We start from the raw sequence: 22586 nt of genomic DNA on the forward strand, positions 1-22586 counted from the left end.
GTTTATCACTGCTAAGGACAGGAAGAGTTGTGGTAACCTCCCTCGAAGAACATTTTAAAGAATACAGAAAGAAAACGTAAACTACCAATTTCTGTCTTGACCGCTGCGAAAAAAGATTATTTTCCTCAACCAAGACTATCCCATTTCCACCTACAGTAGGGCTTGGTTCGGCTAGCTGTTCAGTTAGAAACCAGCTACCACAGCCAGAGTGGAGCGCACCCTGCTAGGGCAGTTGTCAGGCCCTCGATAGATGCAGCTGAGCAGTTTCTTGTTCAATATTTGATCTTTAGCTGTTTATTTCATTTCTGGATACAGTTCACTTTGTATGTTTTTGTATGTTGCATGTCTTAATGGGATACTTTATGTCATATTGTTCTGCAATTGTTTCTGTTTGGTGTATTATTTACAAGGATTCTAAGTATTCCAGCAAACGTGCCCCTCTTCAACCACTAGGTCTGCTTCTGAAAAGACTCCTAAATTATTTACGTGAGGCTAAAAATGACTACAAGTGATGTGCAGCTGCACAAAGGATGTCATGAACAATATTATACATTTATCATAAATAATAGGTTATAGCAAAGTGTTATAAGCACATGTAACTATGGCGTTTATACCAAACCTTAATTCATTGGTTTATAACATGTCTTCACACTTCAGTAATGTGTCATTCAAATGTTTCATTATGTGTGGTAAAAATGTTATTCCTTGTTAACAGCCACACTATAACCTATCATGACATTTGGAAAATCCCATGAAAAATATATCTAGAAATGTTTCTACATTCCCTACAGTGGTGGTTATTTCCCTTATACCTGGGAATTCCTGTAGATCACGGAGCACTGACTGTACCACATTGTATCAGTCAGATAATCCATTAGCATTTTTTCACTTTCTGTGCCATGGCTCATCATCCAGGCTGAAGATAAAACAATATCGCAACTGCTGTACAGTGTGCATCCGTGAAATATAAAACCCCAACCTAAACATCAAACCTCTTTATTCTCTAGATATGCACAGAGGAAGTGAAATTGAAAATAGCCCTGGGGGAAACTAACAAGTAAACCAGTGTTACAAACAAAAATTAAGTCTACCACTTCCATCAAGCAACAGCATTCAGCAGCATTCTAGACCAGTTGAGTTGCACTATTCTAATTATTGTATTAGTGTTATTATTTCTTAGAATTAAACAAATGTGGAATATTTCGGTTGTTATTTGATGTGTTATTTTATTCTGTTATGCTGTGTACTGAGCAGCTAATGTGGTACTGTAGCTTTAATTAGAAGGACCCCCCCCCCACCCCCACCCCCCCTGCACTGTGACGTTTCTACTCACTGCATGATGTGTATTTGATCAGGATTGGGTTAAGTGCATTATCATTTGCAACCCACCCCATATACATTACATATTTTGGGGTAATACAAATTTTAATTAATCTAACATATTTACAGTGATAATATTTTTGTACAAAAGAGCCACCATTCCCAACAATTCAGAATGTTTAACATGCCTTTCTTAAGGGAAAGTGTGTTTTAAAAAAAAAAAAAAACTGTGGAGATTCGTGATAACTACATTCCCTTATTTCTATTAAAATGCATTCATGTGTTTGTGATGCCATTTACTACATAGTTAATGATGGCATATAATTTCTTGGAACATTTACCAGACTTACCATTGCACATGGAAAAAATATATATACGTTGCAACACTTCATGGTAACAGCCTGCTCTGCAAAGTTAAATATCTGTGTCTGCACTATACCTACAGTGTAACTTCTGATAGTAACGAGATTATCTGCAGTTTAGAGCTGCAAAACTACTCTCTTATTACACTACTGTGCATGCACTTACTGCTAATAATCAAATACAGTATCCTAGTCATTTTAATCTAAATAATGTGCTGTACTTGATTCTCTAGTGTCTGTATAACATTAACTACTGTACACACAGGAAACACAATTATAGACCTGACATTAATTTCTTCTATAATTGTGTTTGATTCACTACTGCCAGTTAAATGGTACGTGTGTCTGCAGGCTTGAGATGGTCAAGGCCCCCACTAAGCCTGGATCTTGTTTAAAATAATGGCAGAGTTCTCCTGCTTGGCTGCAAAACAAGGTTTCAACAGGGACTAGAGTTACTATTGCTTCATCTGAGCTTAGACTCACAATGTTACTGTGTAATGATAGTCGCCTGTCAGTGCTGGAACGGAATAGCAAAGTCTCAGTGTTCTCTTCTATGGAGTAGTATAGCCTGGGTGGAGGCTACTGTTCTGAATAAGAAATGTATTCATTTAAAAAATAAAAAAAAGATTAAAGGAAGAATTGTGGTTACTGTTCGTGAGATGATTCTTCATGAGGTCTGACAAAAAGAGAAAAGAAAAACATTTATTTCTCTGACTTAAACCATTTCTTTAAATAAAACATTCTCGGAAAGGACAGGGCAAACCTTTAAAGCAATGTCAATGTCAATAAAAACAGATGCAAGTTTAGAAGCTGCTAAAACGGCTCTCTTTCCATCACACTTGCCAATGACTTTCAGCACACGAAAACTTTGGCTCCGGACCTGTCATCACACTTGCATCCCAGTATCTCCCATGTGTAGGGAGTCAAGTTCCTGCCCTTAATCAGCTTCAAATTCATCTTAAAGTCATAAAACACTTTTGTAAAACAATGTTACACATTGGTCCTACTTGCTGGTCACAATCTCAAACTGAACCTGAATTAAAATGATCTCATCACACCCCTGTTGACCTTAAGGAGACATGGGAGTTGTATTGATAAACCAGAGATAAACAAAGGAAAGTGTTTGGAATACTCTGAAGTTGCACATACAGTTCAAGACATAAATTGGTGCTCAAAAGCACCAACTTCCCAACATTTTGGTATGTCTAAACCAACAGTGAAGGTGCTTGTAGGCTATATGTATCACAATATAGTTCTTTCCCTTAGTAAACTGTACGTATCAGCCCCTCCACCTCTCCTTGTCTGTAGTTATCAGCAGTTCTGCTCTTTCATTACTGCCTTCCTCTTCCTGATCCCTCCTTTGAACTCTTGAACTTTGTTTCAAGAGCTTGTCTCCTGGCCCAAATATTCCTCAATTTCCTCCCCACAACCAGCTGGACAAGCTCACTGGTTCCCAAGACCTGCCTATCAGCCACAAAGTCTGAACTATTAACCATTTCTTATCACTTTATCCAATGATTTCTCACTGACTCACTTTCCTTGTTTGTGAATTTAGTCTTCAGTTTTAATCAGGTTTGACCCAGGGGGTGTGGGGCTCAATGAACAAGGAGAACAAAAATGAATATCATTTTTAAAAACTCTGCTGTCACTGTAAGAGACAGAAACTGACTCTTTTATGGAAACTGTATTTTTGTTGATGCTTTTCAGGTAAAAATAATTATATACATTTGACACTTGTTAAATTGTGACAAGTCTGAATAAGTTGGATGATTGCATCTCCAACTCAGGCCACATGTTCACGGATTTCAAAGGTTATGGTTAAATAATTTTTTTTAAATCTAAAAAAAAAATCTTAAAACGTCAGCATCACTTGGCATCTGTTGATATTTGTTACAACCACAAAAAAGAAGAATTAACTAAATGTTGACAGACAATAACCAAATAACAAATAAGTAATGAAATGTCAACAGATGTTCTTAATATAATGATGAATACTATTATATTTAAACACATCGTGAGAAAAAAGAGAGGCTCAGAGCTTAAAGGAGAGAGGTTTGATTCCATCCAGACCATTGATGTGAACTTTTTATCTATAACTTGGTCTGCATATTCCAAATGATACAAGCAAAGAATGACAAGATCTTCAACAGAAGAAATAGGTTGTGCAGTGATAATATAGCTAGTGTTAGTACAAAATTAAGACAATTCATTAAAAAACCCTGGTTAGCACTCTTTGAAATTGGCATTTTAGTGTTTATTTCAAGCTCAAACATTACCAAAATATGGGCTTTTGTGTTCCTCCATTTGTACTGAAGTAGAAAGAACTGATGGTATCCCTTGGGAGTTTAGTTATCAGGCAAAACATATGTATGTTTATAAAGGCTTGTTCTGCTGGATAAATACCCCCTGCCCTCAAGAACCCCCCATCAGCAATCTATCTCCCCATCAAGGGAATCAAACCACCCCAAAATAACATTCCCAAACCCAGATACGCCCCCACAGTAAAGCAAGAAGAAGCTTTCACATCATCATCAATTAAAAGGGGGTCAGACGTCACATACGTGATGAGGAGTTGTTTGGGAGGTGCACTGGCTGTAATGGGATCTTCCACACCATCCCAGCCTTTGTGTTCACTAAGTGGTGTTTGATTTTAAACCAGGAAGATACACTGGGTATTATCTGTAAAACCCCATGAACAACATCAACACCCACGCTGTGGTCTTTGATTTTGTTTCATTGGGCTTTCACACAATGGAGCCCAATACCACATTTTTTTTCCTGTTTGTAAAATCTGCATTGAGAGTTCAGTGTGAAGGAAAGCACCTCTTGTTTGCTGCCTTGTAAAGTTCAATGACACCGTTTCAGACAGGGAACACGGTATTGTGAAGCTTGTTCTAAGAACAGATCTGCCTCTGTATAAAGTGCCTTCATGCCATCATACTTTACATTTTAACAGTTACTATACACGACTCATACACATCTGGTGCAGTTAGAAGCTCACCATCATAACGGGTACTTTAGCCAACACATACAACTTTAGATTCTAATTTCTTCTCATTTACTAACACTAGCATTAGCAGCAATGTTTTTACTGGTCCTACTTGACCCCTTTTGGCTCTTTCCTTGTGTACTTTAATTTGGAATATTAGGCTTTTTCAAAGACAAGGCTATATAAGTAGTTGCAGCTGCTTCCTGGTGCCACATCACATCCCAGGCTGTAGCTCAGTTGACCTCCAATGGCCTAGCTTTAATCAGACCATGTGACCTACTACACAAGTGACAGGAAGTGAGTTTGAGAAACAGTTTGATCTTTATCTGTATAGCCCAAAGTCTAACAAGCACAAGAACAGGAGGGCAATGATAATGCCTCTGTGCATGTCCTGCGATGCTGTTGGCTGTTTCTCATAAACGTGTACCATGGCAGTATACCATTGTAAATGCAAAGCTCAGTCAAGCATAGTGAAAATCTCGCAATAACAAAATACAAAGCATTGGCTTTGAACTATAATGTTGTTTTATTTTTAGTACAGGCAAGTGCAGAAATACAGAAAGCCAGAAATACACAAAAAATAAACCACAAACTTAGGACCATGCAAATGTATTGCCGTAAATGTATGACTAAGGTGTTATTACAGGGCAGTGAATATAATTTTTTCACAGCAGTGTAAATGTGAAATGTCCAAGTGACTTTATAGCATTTAATCTTCTTTGTAAATTATCCCTTTGTCATCATTTAAAATTGCATACCTCAGCTAGGTAAACAAGAAGCACATTCCTCAAAAAAGGCTGTGGCGACTAATCTATACTGGGATACGGCAACTGAATGTAAAAATTAAATTGCAATTAGTCAATTTCTAGACTAAAATCTAAAACACCACCCATTGCTTTAAACTCAATTGTAAATGCTTGATAATTTCATGAAAGTACAGTAGCCCTGTAAGAGAGACGGTGTATTGTTTGAGTTGAGCTGCAGTTTGAGGTCAGCCCACACCACAGAAGAACCGCCCCTTCAGAGGCCTATGGGATTTGTTTGGTGTGGGAGAGTTGTGTCCACAAGCCCTAATGTATTTCCAGTGTAGGAGAGAATTATCCATGAATTACTGTAGTCTCCCTGACTCGATGGCAGCCAGCCTTAGCCTCCACAGTGAGGAGGTAGGAGTTGGTAGGTAGGCAGATTGACAAAGATGACAGTGATGGGAAGCAGCTTTAGAGGGAGGGAGAGTGAGAGAGAGAAAGAGGGAGAGAGAGAGAGAGAGCTGCCCCCTCCCTGACCAGGACCTGCACACATAATACAGGATTTGTTCACAAAATACCATCAAACCTTTAAAGGCAGTAAAGAATGTAAAGGTAATACTACCGCTAGCCTACAGCATTCAGTTATCTTCTAATCCCCTGCAGTGCACTGCTTATCGGAGGTGGACAGTACAGAAGTGAGTTTTTTTTGTTTTTTTTAAGAAGAATGGGGTTAAGGTAGACTATATGCATTAGAGTATATACAGTACCTCCTAAATCATTGCACCCCCTTTGTGCTTAATGGAGTACTTTGGTTTGCAACAGTACAACCACACTATGAACTGCCCTTGTATCTATTTCTTTCATCATGGTGTGTTGGATGCTGCTAACACCAACTGAGCACTCCTACAGACTGACTGACTTATAAATTACTTGACTGGCACGCTCTGCTTAACACATTTTCCTGCATATACGAAAAGCGTGAATCAATAAAACAATTCACCAGGATTAGTTACATTAATCACAGTCAATATTAAGGTGTTATTGTTCTCCTTTGTGCAATAACTTTCGTGCTGCTTGTTTAGCAGTCCTGTTTGGGAGCGACCCTGGACTGAATGACAGTGTGCACTCAGATCAGGATTGATGTGCACTTATGGTGCCTACTGAACTGTCCCTGACTATAGCCAGTGGCATAGATTGTAACCCTTCGTGACCACTAAGAGGTCATCACCAAGGTCACTCTGTCCAATTATGTTGTTTTCATTGACCTTCACTTCAAATGTCATTTTAAATGTGGTGGATGTATGAATGGAACGAGGGTGACAGTTCGAAGCCAGGTTAACGTAGATTTAGAAAAGAATTCTAATAACTCAGTATTGGGTCAACAGAACCCAGAGCCATGCAGAATGACAGTAAACACCACACAATAGTCAGGTAAAAAAGAAATTAAAATGATACATGAAGCTACATTGCTTTAACTGTGCCGTGTGCAATTCCTTTTCAAAGTGTCTAGCAAGCCATCAGATTTTCAACATGCAAGAATCAGATCAACCCCTCCTTACTGACAGCTCATACAAAAGGTTTCCAAACCTAATCCTTGGATCCACTGTATTTGTATTTTTTAATTTTTTTTTGGCCTAAATAACACCATTTTAAAACATCAACAAGATGTGATCTTTCATTTAGCACAGGAGAGCTGTTTCTGCAAGTTATCCTGGAGGCAAAACAAGATGCCTACCCTGCGCTGGCAGCCCCTTGGGCTCCACTGCTCTTTACCCTCATGCTGGATACAAAACAAATAGCCCCTACGCCTTTGAAGATAAGTCATCTTGTTGTTTACCCAGAAGCTTGTCCATTTTGTTTGCTTTTGTGCAGTCTTTTGGGAAGCGCAATATAAAACAAATGAAAAATAAAAATACAAACTAGAGTACTTTTCTGCAGCAATTTGCACTTATTGATAAAATATTATTTATTAAAGCTCTACCTGGTACTTCTTTTACCTGAGTTTTAAGCGCCCTAAAATCAAAGCATCATAGCAATATCTTAAGCAATGTCTTTAGAACCTTTTAGAAGGGCGATACTATGCCTCTAAAAGAATTCCCTGTTTCAGTCTATCAAAATCTCTGTCTGTCTCAGTGTTTAAATCCTGCCCAAATGCATATGAAAAGACGCTTCACATTTGTTTGATTATCATTGACTTAAAAAGGAAAATCTTGTTAAGATTCTTGGCAGGTTTAAATTTAATTATGTCACTGTTATAGCTCAAGAACTAGCCATTAACAAACCTTAAACGTAAAATAATAGCAATAACCTTTATCAAAGTTTGTGTCATTTGATACTTTTTCAAAGCTGTTGTGGTTTTGGAAGCTGTTTTAACAGAAGAACTGTGCAAATGCAAGAAATACGTCTGTTGTAGTTCTGTATATTCTTTTTCTTTGATCCTGCAATACCATGACAGCTAATTCATAGGGGGGTGGGGGCTAAGGGTAACCCCCTTCCTTGAGAAAATGGTGGACAAAGATTAATCTGACTTAAATTATTAAAATTGCATTTCAGATCAATAAAGGAAAAAGAAAACACATGATATAATTTGCAACTTGAATTAAGAACCCATCAATGAATGGAGTGTACAGACAATCATGTGTTGATGATGACAGACTTCAGTTTTTTACAACACCCAAACAATTTAATCACTTTCTAGCCAGGAACCAGCCAAGATTGACCTTAATTTTACATATAAGTTTTATTTTGCGGGTTATACAATGACAGTCGTGGGTCTGGGGTTTTTAATTTCAATTTGCTGGTCACTTGGGTGGTCTGTAACTGGAATCAAAGGTAATCCATATGCATGTGCTGTAGTATTCATACCACTGAACATGTAAAATCCATGTAAACACATATTTCAACCTTCAGCTTTGGACAGGAATCACCCTGCAGGTCTCCTGATCTTAGGCATGGCAGTCTGTGCAAAGCTGTTCATTTCTAATAATTTGGACTTCTGGGATTTATTCACAGGAGAATTGGACAGATATTACAGGGGAGGTCAAAAAAAAATCATTTCAAATATTAAGGTAGTAGTACCTATTTATCTAAAATGAGATTGCATACCTTATGTGAATGAGGAACACCAGAAAATACACAATCACATGGCTCACCAGGAGGTACAGCAATTGCTTATTGTTTGCAAAGGATACCCAGGAATCATTGAAACGCCAGTGACTAAAAAAAATTCATGCTGAAAAAGCATGGGATATTCATGGGGTATATTAAACAGTTCCTCACAAGACCCTTTACTACAGAAATTTTAAAAGCAGTTTTCAAGTTACAACAACAAAAAAATATATTTTAAATGTTTTAAAAAGAATTGCGTTTTACTGGAAATAAAACATGCACTTGTAAATGCACAAATATGAAACCTACTAATAGTATCCACACACAAGAAAAAAGTTAAAAGCTATAAAATACATTTGGCTACGCAGTACAAATACTGGCCAATATAAAAAGTCTTTTTTAGAGGTTTGTGTTTTTACAGGGGCCAATTGATTATTTTCACTGTACATTTCTTAAAGATAAAATAGTATATGCATTTTTATATAAATATAAGTAATTTAAAATAGCAGTAAAAACATAAACATATATTGCTGTTGAATATGTTTTAATTCAACAACAATGCTTGATAATTAATAATTATCTAGAAGAAGAAGAAGAAGAAGAAGAAGAAGAAGAAGAAGATGTTCTGTTGTGCTGTGTGAAAGGCACCACATAGTCCCATACAATACCCAGGCAGCCTGAATAAACTACTATTTCCCTATATTAGGCATGACAGGCCTCTGTGTTCAGTCTGGTAGTAAAGACAATATTTTGTCAGGCAGATTGGGGTTGTCGGTGGGCTGGTCTTTTTACCCAGCATGCTATTAGGTAAGTGTGTGTCCATGTTGCCTCATTTCCTGTGTTTGAGACTCAGTTGAGAGAGAGAGACAGAGAGGAGGAGAGGAGAGACAGAGGGGAAGGCTGGTTCCTGATATCGAGATACAGAAGGGCAGAGCCAGGGGTGGAAGGAAGAGAACAGAGGAATTACATACGTATACAGAGACAGAAAAAACAAATATACATATATTCTGCATGTGCCCCTCGTTGCTATAGCACCCTGGACCCAAAGTAGCAACATTCTTAGAACCCTAGCTTCATGGATTAACAGGTAAGAATCTTGGTTGGTTCCAGTTCTATACATTACTAGCTAGTATACATTCTATACAATTGAATGTTCCATATTTAATGTTGTGCACGCTGTTGTATTCGTTTTCAACGTCATTTGTAGACGTTTACTTTTAATTATAGCGCAAATGTGACAATTGTGTATTTTACTCAACCTAATTAATTATGACATGTATTTGAACAGTGTCATGAGCTGGCATGGTTTGGTTGACACAATGTATGTACGGCATAGAGTTACGTATTTATGTATTTATGAATGCTGTGTATCTGCTCTGACAGGTCGTGCGTTCGCGACTTCAAGAAATACCTTGTTACACACCAGCGTACTGTCTAGCAGCAGCAGTCAGTATAGCATGAACGTGAAATATTATTAAACTATTTTAACAATACCATTATTGATAATGACAATAAACATTCTACCAACAAAAACAATCATTATATTTAGCTCTTAACTACTTTTATAGTCCAGTGTTTGTTTATTTATTTGTTTGTTTCCATTTAATTTAAGAACTCACTGTCGTTTAACTGTGGGCAGGGGATTTCAAATGTCTAACCCGCCGCCCTCTCTCGTCTAGTCCGACTTTCTTTTAAACCCTGAAAATGATAATTTGAAATAAATTTCAGTCCCATAACATTACAAGTTAACGAGAAGAAGTATGTGCAATGCCACTAATGTGGAGGTTTTGATGTTTACGGTTCGTGGTATAAATGGATACTAGCTCAAAAGCTGGCAAGGGTTTAACCCCCCTTCCCTCCTCCCTCGTCTAACCTCCAAAAGGGGAATTTCTCCAGCTGGAAATTTCTGCTGCGTCAACACCCTGCCTTTCTACACCAGCCAAGGGAAGGGGGGTTTTCAGCTTCAATGTTTCTTTTTTGTTGTTGTTATTTTGCCACCTGACCGTAGAATTCCTTCTGAATTACTTCTTTGGGTTTAGAGAAGTGATGTAAAGTGGAGTATATTTGGGGGGGGTATGCTGTAGATAAACAAAAAAAGGAGCATCGCACAATTATTTATTAGGTGTGTGTGTGTCTCTCTCTTTCTCTGCCCCCCAAACGGTCTGCCTCCATTTTATATGCAATGATAGAAGTGCACAGAAAGGGGAGCAGACCCTAGTATACTCTATCTGCAGCTTCAAGGCACTGAAACAAAATCATATGGTACAATGCTCGAAGACAATATTTAACTACTTGTTAAACTTATACAATTGAATACTTTGGCACACGTTTTCATAATTTGCAAATCACTGTCTACAACATGTTCTGATCCAGGGCAGTGTACAGCATGTGTGACAGATGCACTAAATATGTTGCTAGAACGTATACAGTAATAATATATAAAGGAGAGATTTTTGTTTTAGGTGCAGCTGAAAAAAAGTTTGACAGAATGGTTTGCTCTTTCTCAACAGTCAGACATATTGTTTTAGTTTTCCTGGTGTCGTTAAACCCTTGGAGATTGTAAGAAGTGATGTTGGTGTTGGTATTATTAAAGACTGTTACTTTTAAAGCATAACACAAACCACTCTCTTGCAGGAGTAAGAATGAAGGACTGCAATAGTATTTTGATTATGGATCATTTTGTTTTGCAGTGGTGTAGGTACTCGGACCACTTTGTTGAAGTGACAAGTTTTGAATAGTGTACTGCCCTGCATGATTGATTTATTTTTTGAAATCGTTATGCAGATATGTTATCATATATGATAATGTTTACTCTGCCTCCCATAATGTCAAAAACGTTTGCCTCAGGTTAACCAGTATTTGAAAAGGAACAGCAAACATTCAGTTAGGCCAGCTTATTATAACTTTTTGCCCATTTCCAAAAAACAAACTTTGCATTTCAGGCGATATTTTGGTTTCAGAATGTTCAATAAGAGTCTTGTTAGGATTACACTGTGACAGTTCTCCTGACTGAAACTATTACAGGGCTTGACAAATTGTGTGGCATTCAGTACTGACTTTGCTGTGCAACGCTCTACTGTAGGGTAGGGTATTTTTCTGACTGCGCCTATGTAGACCTACGATAAATTACGGGTATGTATTTTTTTGTTTTGTTTGTTTTTGGGAGAAGTTACACTTCAACAACCAAAAACAAATAAATGGTTGGTACTTGGAAGCTTGATTTTCTACTTTACTATCTGCAATCTGCATCTGTAGATGCTTGCCAATTAAAATAGTCACAGTTCTCCAATGGAAACACCATCTTCTGCTGTCAATATTGATCTTAACTTCCATTTATCATTGCAGATCCTATATATATACATTTGTTTTATATTACATACCCCAAGGCTGACCAACAGAAAGCGCTGAGTAAGGCTTTTTGGTATCCTCAAATGATTTTGTGACTATAGTTGCCTATTTTAATCTGTTCAGCCTCGCCAAGTACAACCCAAAAACTTAGTTAAGACACCCTTAGAATCCAAGTTTCAGATTTTATTTATTTATTAATTTATTTTTTTATATTTCTGAAATGTATTTCTGAAGTCAAAGTATGTCAGCAGCCCACAGCACAGCTAAACTTAATGTAACATCTGTAACTCTACGTGTGGTTTTGGAAGGTAGAATAAGAAGCTAATAACTTTTTAGGAATTGGAATTGAAAGAAACCCATTTATTGGGTAGGGGCTTTACTAGCTACAGTAGGACAATATCCTGGCTTTATGTTCACTTTAGATTGTCAGTACTGTGTTTAGTCCATTTTATTATATCCCCATGGCTGGCTCCAGCTGCCCCCTCAAGCAGTTGTGTGTTTGCAGGGAGTTGGCTGGTCTGGGAAACCTCACAATCAGTTGCAGGTAATGATCAGTGTTGACCAGGCCAAATTAATGGTCAGCGGGTTTTACACTTCATAGAACTTGGAAAGCTGTATTTAGTGTTTCATTTGAGGCAAGGTGATCAGAGTGCCATGGGCCAATTTCTGCTTCCTTTGTAAATGAAGCAGTACTGCAGTGAATTGCAGTTGAGTGTGTGTGTGTGTGTGTGTGTGTGTGTGTGTGTGTGTGTGTGTGTGTGTGTGTGTGTGTGTTTTGAGTTTATGTCTTGGGATTTTGATTCCTGCAAATCATGCTTGAAGTAGACCCAATGTCGTGTAATGACCATCTTGGTAGAGCCTCTATGTGATATTGCTATTGGTAGTTTGTTTATGGTTGTGAACACACTGACATAAATATACATATTCTATATTTACACTGTAAGTATTGTTCAAAAGAACACTGCATGTGTGTGGGTGTGAATGAATCTTTCATCTTTTTCTATTAAGGGGTTCTTAAAAGAAAAATGACAACACCTACCCATTCCACGTAGAGAACAATTGTTCTTCAAGGTGAGAATTCTGTTGAACAGTCTAGAAAAGAATTGTCCTGGGGGTGAGGGGGTAATATGGAACATGTTTTGTTGAAGGAATGTTAAAGCACAAAGTAAAGAAAGTTAATTTATAAGCCTTGTTTTTTGAGAGCGTTCGTTCACATGGAATGAGCTGTTTTGGGGGAGGCGGTGTGTGTGGGGTGGGGTGGGGGGGGGGGGGGGGTGGGGTGGGGGGGGGGGGGGAGGGGCTCTCACTAGCTGACATAGTGACATGGCTCTGCTATAAGATACACATGTGTGTGGGACTTTTAGTGCAATTGTGGTGGATAATGATGAATTTAATTGCACTGGAACAGAATGGAAGGGTTGGATCACTATTTGTGTTGCAGCCATATCATGGTGTTGGTTCAATTCTAGAAGTGCTCGATGGAGGATTGTTTCATCGCCTGCCACTGTCGTTCACTGTCTAGGCCTGCACTACCGCTGCTACTGATATTTAATCAGTGATACCTAACAGCAGTCCAATTATGCTTCAGTAATTACAATTATAACTACCATTACGCTAAAAGATAACAAACAACTACAAACATTAAGTTTGCTGTAATTTCTATTTTGCTACCTGCTGTAGATTTACTGCACAGTCTATTTGGTGTCTGTGAATATGCTGGTTTTTTAAAAGATACCCTCTGCTCAAGCTGAGATATTTAATGCTTAGCTGGACAGGCCAAGTGTAAATGTGGTTTAGAACACCAGGAACTACAAGTGTGACATTAACTGTATGTGTAAACCATTGTTATTCAACCTGGGAAGACTACTTTGATTGACATAGGCTTAGAGAAGCAAGCAAAACTTTCCCAGACATGCATGGCGCGGTAAATGAGTCCTGTCTCTGGCAGTTAGTTTTGAATATAAATAAAATGCGGCGTAGAAGTAAGGCACCCACCTAATCCAGAACGTACCAAGTAGTTTGAACCAGATAATTATTTACTATAATAGAGGAACTTCATTAGAAAACTACAGTTTGAAAAGCTCAGGTGAGCAAAGGATCAAACTACTGGGGTATGGATACAAGGGGAACTCTGGCTTTTAATATCTGAATAAGGAAAAATAAATTATTGATGTGAACTACTTCTTCAGACTGTACCTGAAATCCTCACCAGTAGAGTTTACCTTCCCTGTAGGGGTAGATCTCTTGGTACCATTATAAAGTACAGAGGTGTCCAGATTAAACAGTTTAAACTTTAACAGTTTATCTCACTACCTTGCTTGCTAAATGTGGAGAAGAATTTTAGCAATAAGCTTAGTTTTAAATTTCATTTTTTACTTTTTTTTTTTTTTCCATTGATTGTGTTGGAGTGTTTCTTCGTGTTACCTTTGACAATAGCACCATTGTGGAAAGTGTTATTTGTATTAAATTTCAAACGTGCTGTACCTTTTTTTTATGTACAAAAAATAAAAACAAATGCGAAAGTAGACATAAGCGTTGAAGGGTAAAAAAGATAAATCAGTTTTGTTGAAGATTTCCACCGTAGTTTAAATTAGAAAGATTAAGGATTGGCTGAAGAGTTGGTACAGTTACTGCACTTCTTAAGAGCACTTCTTCTGAGAGTACTGATGATCACACAAGAATTTAATGACGCCGGTGAGGACATTTTTGAAGTTCATTCCAACAACTGGCTGAGTCACCTGTAGGTTGCACTGGCTGTAGGAGTCCAGCTGTTTCAGCAGCTCACTGGAGTACCAATCAGCTTCAGTAATCTCCTGTTCCAAGGCAGAAATCTCAGGTTGTCTCTCCTCTCGCACTCTCTCTGCTTCCTCCTGGGTTTCAATATTTTTTTTTCCCCTAAATGATTGCCTTCTGGATTGCTGGGTTTGTTACCCATTTGATGTCTCAAATTCAAGGACAAGTCGAAGACATCTCCATCAAACTGCAGAGCATAATGGAGGGACAGAGAGAGGGAGGAGAGACCCTGTCTGGATGATAGTTGCTCTAACAGGGGACTCCTACCCATATTCAGGACACAGGTACAGTAAATGAGGATTGGAAATACTGAAGCATTGTGCATAACTTTGGAGGAGTTTTTTTTTTTTTTTTAATTAAATGACACGTCTTGAACTAGTGCAATTTTTTTTCTTCTTTTGTCTGGCCCAGTGGAGAAGGAAGTGGGGCATTCATTCCCTGTGGTTCATCCAGTGTTCCCTTTTAGTCATGGTTGGTGCATAAGAGCAAAATCCACCCCTTCTTTGCTTAAATTTTGATACAGAGCCATAAAAAAATAGTAAAATACAGCATGTTTTTAGAGTCGCTAGCTTTCACCAGCCTGACAGTAAACCCCAGGATTGTTTTTTCTTTTTTTAAATGACAAAGGCACCTTCATATAGCAACCACAACTAAGTCCCTCTGCTGACCAGTTAACATAAGGTTTGCCCAGGTTGCTTTTGTTTTAGGGATTACAAGTTGTCTTCTGTTTGTTGTTTAAATCCCCCTTGTATGTTCCATGTACTGTAGTGGATGTATTTCCCTGTAAAGATGTTCCAAACATAAATGACTCATCAGTGATTCATTTTAATTTCAGGGCAGTTTGGGCTTTTTGTATTAAGGTTGTTGCTTCCCCAGTGGTTTTATTAACAAATGCTGAAATAGAGAAGCTATACATTGTGCATTACAGATCTGGCTTGAATGTGGCCTGGGTTCCCCAGTTTCTCAGTGCTCCAATATAATGTTTAATATTGTGAGGTTTGTGCTAGTGTGTTGAAACTCTCCTTTTCTCCTCTTGTCCAAGACTTTATCCTCTTTACAGAGGCAGTTGGCTATTAAATACAGCCTCATAAGTTATGATGTTGAGCAATCATTGTAAAGTCAAAGTCTCTCTCTCTCTCTCTCTCTCTCACATATATATATATTAGTGTAAACATATTGGAGTACGAGCATAATGCTCACCTTCTTACACTTACAGGAGAATGTGTGTGTTAAATGTAGCTTTCAAAGTTCATAGTAGATGGGTTATAGTATTCAATATAGTAAACCTATGGTGTTGCTGATAAGAGTTGTGCATTACACTGTACAAGGGATGTAACCCAAAGCACCTCAGTGACGCACGCTGAGCATCTGAACTTGAGGGATTTTTTACTGTAATTCATGTCTCTTCCTGCACAAAGGGGCACTATTCATGAAGTAAATATCACCTTGATCGTTCATCTTGGCAGTGACCAAACAAAGGTTAAGTAGAGTTAGTAAAGCTGCCTGGTGTATTTTGCGTCCGAATCGTTAGTGTTGTTGGAATTCCATTGCAATGTGTAGTGGCAAGTTTGCTCCGTTTAAGTCATTTCCCAAAGGGGTTAAGAGCATCTGTGGTTAAATTTAGCAACACCTTTCTTTTAATAGTAACACAAGTGGAGGGTGCAAATTCTGGCTTGCTTGCAGGTACATCTTAAGTACTGCACTGTACTTCAGCATATCTTCAAATTTCAATACAGTTGCCTTTTACCAAGTAACAGACGAAGTGATTTCCAAAAATTGGCTTCTTTGTGCAATTTTAAATAGAAAGGCGCCCACTTCTTAATTTGCAGAGGCAGTGCTGTAGCTTTCATCTTTCTCTTCGAGGGACCTGCAATGTCTTGATCTTCTGTAGGGACCTATTATAAATGGGGCAGAGCACTTTGCACCGAAGGCCATGTTTACGATCTCGTAGCCTTAGAATAATAACGAAGGATGTATGATAGGTAGTCACTTAACCTCCTAACTTAGTAATTTACAAAAAAAAATAATAATTTAAAGGAATTTGAAAAAGTAAAACTTCATAATAACCAAGGGCAGACCTTTTGATAATACATGACAAAACTGTTGGCAGTGCACTAGTTTTTAACTTGGGATATGTTTTTATAGGGTGAAAAAAAGATGTTGCTCATTGCCACGGAAATAATTCCATTATTTATTTTAGACTTGAGTTGTTCTTACTGCTTGTTTTTATTAACTATTATTACCACCCCCCCACCCCCCCCCCCCCCCAAAAAAAAAGATGTGTTCTTTATAACCATAGCCGTTCTACTCTACACTGCTCCTGTTAGTCATATATGTCATGTATTTGTCAGAATTCGAGGACCATCAGGAGAAGAAAGAGTGTTAATACTAATTAATACACATGTCTAAACTGACTGGCTACAGCAAGAACAGGACATGGATCTTGACAAGTATCCACATCAACTAGCAAGCTGCAGAGTGATGGATGGAAATTCTACCTTTGGAGCAGAAGGTTTGACAAAAACAATGATTCTGTTCAGGTTGATTTCTGTAGTTTCTATGATACTAAAAATGTTTTCGTATTGGTGCATCTGTCTAAATGTATGCAAGAGACTTTTATAGTTGTGTAAATTCAAGTGTGAGTCAGAAATGATCTTGTGCAGAGCTTGGATATGTTTTAATGATACTGGTATTTATCCTCTCATGATATCCTTGCTGTTATCTGTACGAAAAACAGTTCTTCATTTTCTGGGAGTGATAATGAGTTTTTCTGGAACGTGTTGCCTGTGTCTTGAGGGTTCGTTAGCATGTGATTGGGGAACAAGGCAATTGCCACATGGATTGATGATTATCTTAATTTAAATCCAGCTTTAATAATGACATTTTTTATGTGGCGGTTTTACACATTTTAGTTAGAAAAAAAAATTCTGGCAACTTTCTTAATTCTCTGTTTTAATAGGCACCAGTACCTGTGAGAGTGCACTGAGAGGATCCTTACAGACCCAGGTCACTCCATTAATCAATCATGTGTTCATCGTTTTGTTCCACCTTTGTGTGTGTGAGTGTGTCTGTTGATCTAGATATAGAGCGAGCATTCAAAAACAGCAAATGACACTATGCCAGAAGGGAAACTGTATCCAGCGGGATACGCCTCAATTATTAGAAGTAACTATTGAAGCTGTAGAGGAGTGATTGATAGATTCATAACCCACTATAAGTGGCATGACTATGAAACCTCAAACTGTACATTTGAAGCATTGGTAAGGGCACTTCATTTTACGATTTGAAAATTGGCCAGAAATCTTGGTTGTAGATTTATTTGATCAATTATGTAATTACATTAGAACAGAAATAAATCTCGGCTTCTCATTGGAACTATAATGAGGTATTTTATTGGATTTAAGTCACAGTTGTAGACTTGCGTTGTCATTGTGAACCCCAGAGAGGTAATGGAACTAGGGGTGAAAAGCTGGGAATAGCTTACAACTCATTGGCATTGCAGGAGGAAAGCCAGGTTGTGGTGGTCAGGATTACATGAACTTTGAACAGTAAAAATAAACAACTGTAGACCTCCCTGCATTGAATGGATTGCAATGCTTTCAGAAATGACTCCTGCACCTACTGGTTGAGTATAGCATTGGGAAGAGGCTCTGAGGGTGGCAAGTTAATAGTGCATGTCATGCTCTCCCTCCTCTGCAGTACTGCTGTAGCAAGTTTATTTACATTTTAGCCCAAAATACACAATGCAATCTGAAAGGTCTATAGAAGGGGAGGGTCTGGTGGTAAAGGTTTGGGGGAAGGATGGTGAGAAAATTCAGGATGGCTATGATGTTCACCACAGAAAAATCTTGGTTTAAACACAAAAAGGTTGCACCTCAGTAAGAAAACATTTTTATGTTTGCTTTAGTGTATAACAATTAAATAAAGCTACAGCTTATAGTGAGAACAATTCAGCACTGTAGTACACAAATATTAAAGAAAGTAATATGAATCAGACCTACTTTTTATTTATTCTACATGACATGAGAATGTATTTTTCTCAAATATTTACACAGTGTGTTTGCACATAATTATTTTTTCTTCATACTGTAGGTAGAGTGCTGAATAAGGCTTTACATTTTCAGTACTGTAATCAAACTTGAAAACTTCTCAGGGCTTTGCGGCAAATACTCAGCACTTTTGAGCCCCTGTCACTATGCTCTCTGCAAGCAGGGATACAGGATTAACCCAAGGATAATTACCTTGTTGCCCATTTGAGTGGAAGGAAAGCTGTTTTCAGATTCTTGGATGCCTGGGTACTGTACTGAACTGGAAGTGGCTCTCCCTAAGGGGGTCCGCATGTCCTAGTCGCCAGGTCAAGTCTGCATCATCCCTGTGGTCTCTGACAGGATAACACACATCTCAGCCATCAAGAAGCAGAGGACTTCAATTACAAGAGACGGCAAATGGCAGACAGAATTGGAGCCAGTCAGAATAGATTTGAAATGTGAAAATTACGTTATCTTAATTATTGGGTTAACCCAATAATTAAGATAATGCCACATTGGGTTAACCCTTTACCTTCCAAACATTGTTGACATTCATTGAGTGTCTTAAGCCAAACTGTAACAATATAAAATGTCACCAATCTTTCAATTCCCACTTATGTGCTGTTTAATAATGATTTGGGTCACAAATGCACTGTAGAACTACATTAGTAATACTGTATGTAGATACAACACAATTAGCATCTTTTTTTAGTAGGCATCTTATTTTACATTTAAAAAGCAGTTTGTAAAGAATTCTAGCAACAGTACTCGCAATCAGTTGTATATACTGTAAAATGTAAATACAGAACACTGTGATCCTCGCTATGCCGTGACTCGCTATGATTAACCAGTTAATGCGGCTACTTTTTCCCCCATGTGGACCACAGGATGAAAAGGGTCCCAGGTAGTGCATTCGGGTTCACTGGGTCTCTTGGCCAGGACCCCTGTAGAACAGGCAGAAATTCACATGTTCAAAAGGAAGTGTGGCGTGCTGTGTGAGCGAGTATTTCAGCACTTGGGAGGGTTTTCTTTTGTCGTGCTACTTGTGTCCTTTTAAACTGAGCTGATTCCTAATTTGATCATTTCTGCTGGTATGAGTAGAAGGCCAGTGTTTGCCTAGCTTCTTAGAACTGGCCTTGCCTTAGAATTGTCTGGGCGGTCTTTTCTTAGACCTCATGATTTTAAGGCCCTGTGAATTTCCACGATTTTCTTTCAAATTCAAGGCAGTGTCACGGGTAAAGTATCATTTTGCGGAATGTGCTCGGAACTATTTTATAAATTGTGTACAGATGTTTTTCTTTTTTTTAAAACATCAGATATAGAGAGAAATGCACTGACTTCATCCAAATCAACATCAGAGTTATTCAAGCACTTTACAATAGCTTGTGAAATGGTGTTGTAATTAACAGCCTATAGGTGAAGTGTATCTGCAAGGACAGCTTTCAGTTCTAGTACGTCAGATGTGTGTTCACCATTTAGTTTTAGCAAAACAAATGCAATGTGTAATCTATACTGATCTTGAGCGTCAGTGACCACTGACAAGCAACCAGACTGTTTTACCAATTCCATAATACCCTGCTTGTCATACTTGACAACTAAGTAATATTCATGTCTCAGCTGGGCTGATGAAGGAATCACTTGACCGTTTGATACACTCAGTCTGAAGAATTTATGTAACTTTTGGTTGTCCAGTTTTTCCAAGAGGGATATTTGCGTAAACAGACTTGCATATAGTCACATGACAATCACTGCACAGCACTGTGCAAGGCGAATAGCACACAGCAGAGCTGTACAGTTTCGTTAATGTGATATATATATATATATATATATATATATATATATATATATATATATATATATATAGATATATATATATATATATATATATATATATATATATATATATATATATATATATATATATATATATATATATATATATTATATATATATATATATATATATATATATTATATTACATATATATATATATATATATATATATATGATATATATATATATATAATATATATGAGGTATATATATATATATATATATATATATATATATATATATATATATATATATATATATTTTTTTGGTATGAAATACAAATAATAAATATGAAATTAATTTATTTCTTAAGAATATTCAAAATTTTTTTTGATTGGGCTTTTTTCACGATTTATGGGCAGCCAGTGAAATCGCGATTCACACATGGCCTTCCTCGTGATCCTGGCTTAATACTGTTACTGACAGTGGCTGCCTGTGTTTTAAATTGTTGGCTATTAAGTCTTCATATCATAAAGGGAGCTTTGACTGCAAATGTTTCTGTGATCACAGTAGTTCTACGCCAAGGTACAGCACCAATAATTACTGTACATCTTTGTATGAATTGCATGCTTCTGTTTTAGAAGCCTGTGTCTGTGTTCCACCCTGCTGTACTCAGTGTGCTATGCTGACCAGTAAATAACAACAGTGAACCAAGCTCTGCCTTCGAGGTCCGAAGGCTTTCTTGCAGACTGATAATGAAATTGTAACATATAAATGAATAGAAGCCACAGCCAGCATCGTTGAGAGAGTTTGAGTAATTAGTCCTGATTTGAAAGCTTGTATAAAATTAAAACTGCTCGTTACTATGTGTAATTTTTGTTTTACCTAAATACTGGGTTACAGTGTTTAAAAATTGCACAATAATAGAGTCACTGTTTAAAATATAATAGTAAATCAATAGGATCTTAACATTGAATGCAAGTACTAGTTACATTTTTGCCGTTTTTGAAAAAAATGGCAATACTTCTCTAAAATCCCACTACAGAAGATAGTTTGTTTTAACTGTGAAGGTGTTTTAAAGGGTTTGCGTGTACTGTTTTGTGCCCTTTGCAATGTGTCCATCTCACTGGAATGATAATAAGGTGGTCAGAATACAGTATAAGGGTCATCACCCTACCATCTCCAATTTACACTAAACCTGTTTGAATGATATTGAGGACATAATTATGGACCAATCGTGTCTTTCCTGTTGATTTGCTGTCCGGTAGCTGTGAACTGAGCCTTCCTTACGGTGTCCTATCACAGACATGATTTCGCTTGTCTAGACCTGCGTCAGAAAGTATGTTTTTAAGTAGCTTTTTATGTTATCAGATTAGAATGTTAAGCTGGTATTCATGGGCGGATTGATTTAAAATGTAATTCACAGTTAAGCGCTTCAGCTTTCCAGTGGGCATCTATGCAAAATAGAAGCCTGCTAGATCTGGAAGCTGATTGGCTGTTCGCACGCAATCATTCTCTCTCTCTCTCTCCAAGTTTTTTGGGGTGACTTGACATGGACTGACCGATATGTAATACAGTGAATCAGTGAAATATGCTTTAGGTGTTGCAATTTTTTTTTTTTTTTCCTGCTACAGTACATGGCTTTTTTCTTTTACCCCCTGCCAGGTGCATTTTCTCAAGTGACCTTAAAAAGTAGCACTTGTAGTTTCAGCAGTACCGTGGACAGTTGAGGGTAACCAATACAATTCTGAATTCATGTCATGCCTCTGTAGTTCCATTTGCTGTATGTTGTGTACAAAGAAAGTGTGTGTTTGTCCAAGTAGTCATTGGAAATGCTTGGGATTTATTTGATCTTACAAGCCATCAGGTTCTGAATAACTTCTATAAACATAAACCTGAAGTGTCCCGGTCCTGTAGCAAATGTTGCTGTCACATCCCAGATCTGTTATTACTTACAATTGTAACAGACAGGATTTAAAAAAAAAAAAAAAAAAAAAAAAGACAGAAATAGATCTATGGTTAGTAAGACTCTGTGTCTTAATGATTTAGTTTAACAGAGACCGTGTCGTAGCTAACACACTGTTAATGTACTTACTACATGTAATATACGCGTTGTTAG

The 22586-nt window shown here is 37.6% G+C and overlaps 1 protein-coding gene across 2 annotated transcripts in view; it reads left to right on the top strand.

Annotated features, from left to right (window-relative positions):
* Nucleotides 1–9386: 9386 nt before the first annotated feature.
* The window catches only part of LOC121319303 (zinc finger and BTB domain-containing protein 46-like), a 46729-nt gene continuing 33529 nt past the window's right edge, over nt 9387–22586 (top strand). For both annotated transcript variants that reach the window (XM_041256597.1, XM_041256595.1), the window contains exon 1: nt 9387–9612. The gene's annotated coding sequence lies outside the window, so the exon portion shown is untranslated. The remainder of the gene's footprint in view (nt 9613–22586) is intronic.

The sequence above is a fragment of the Polyodon spathula genome, chromosome 8, assembly GCF_017654505.1.
Source record: "Polyodon spathula isolate WHYD16114869_AA chromosome 8, ASM1765450v1, whole genome shotgun sequence".
Classification (NCBI taxonomy): domain Eukaryota; kingdom Metazoa; phylum Chordata; class Actinopteri; order Acipenseriformes; family Polyodontidae; genus Polyodon; species Polyodon spathula.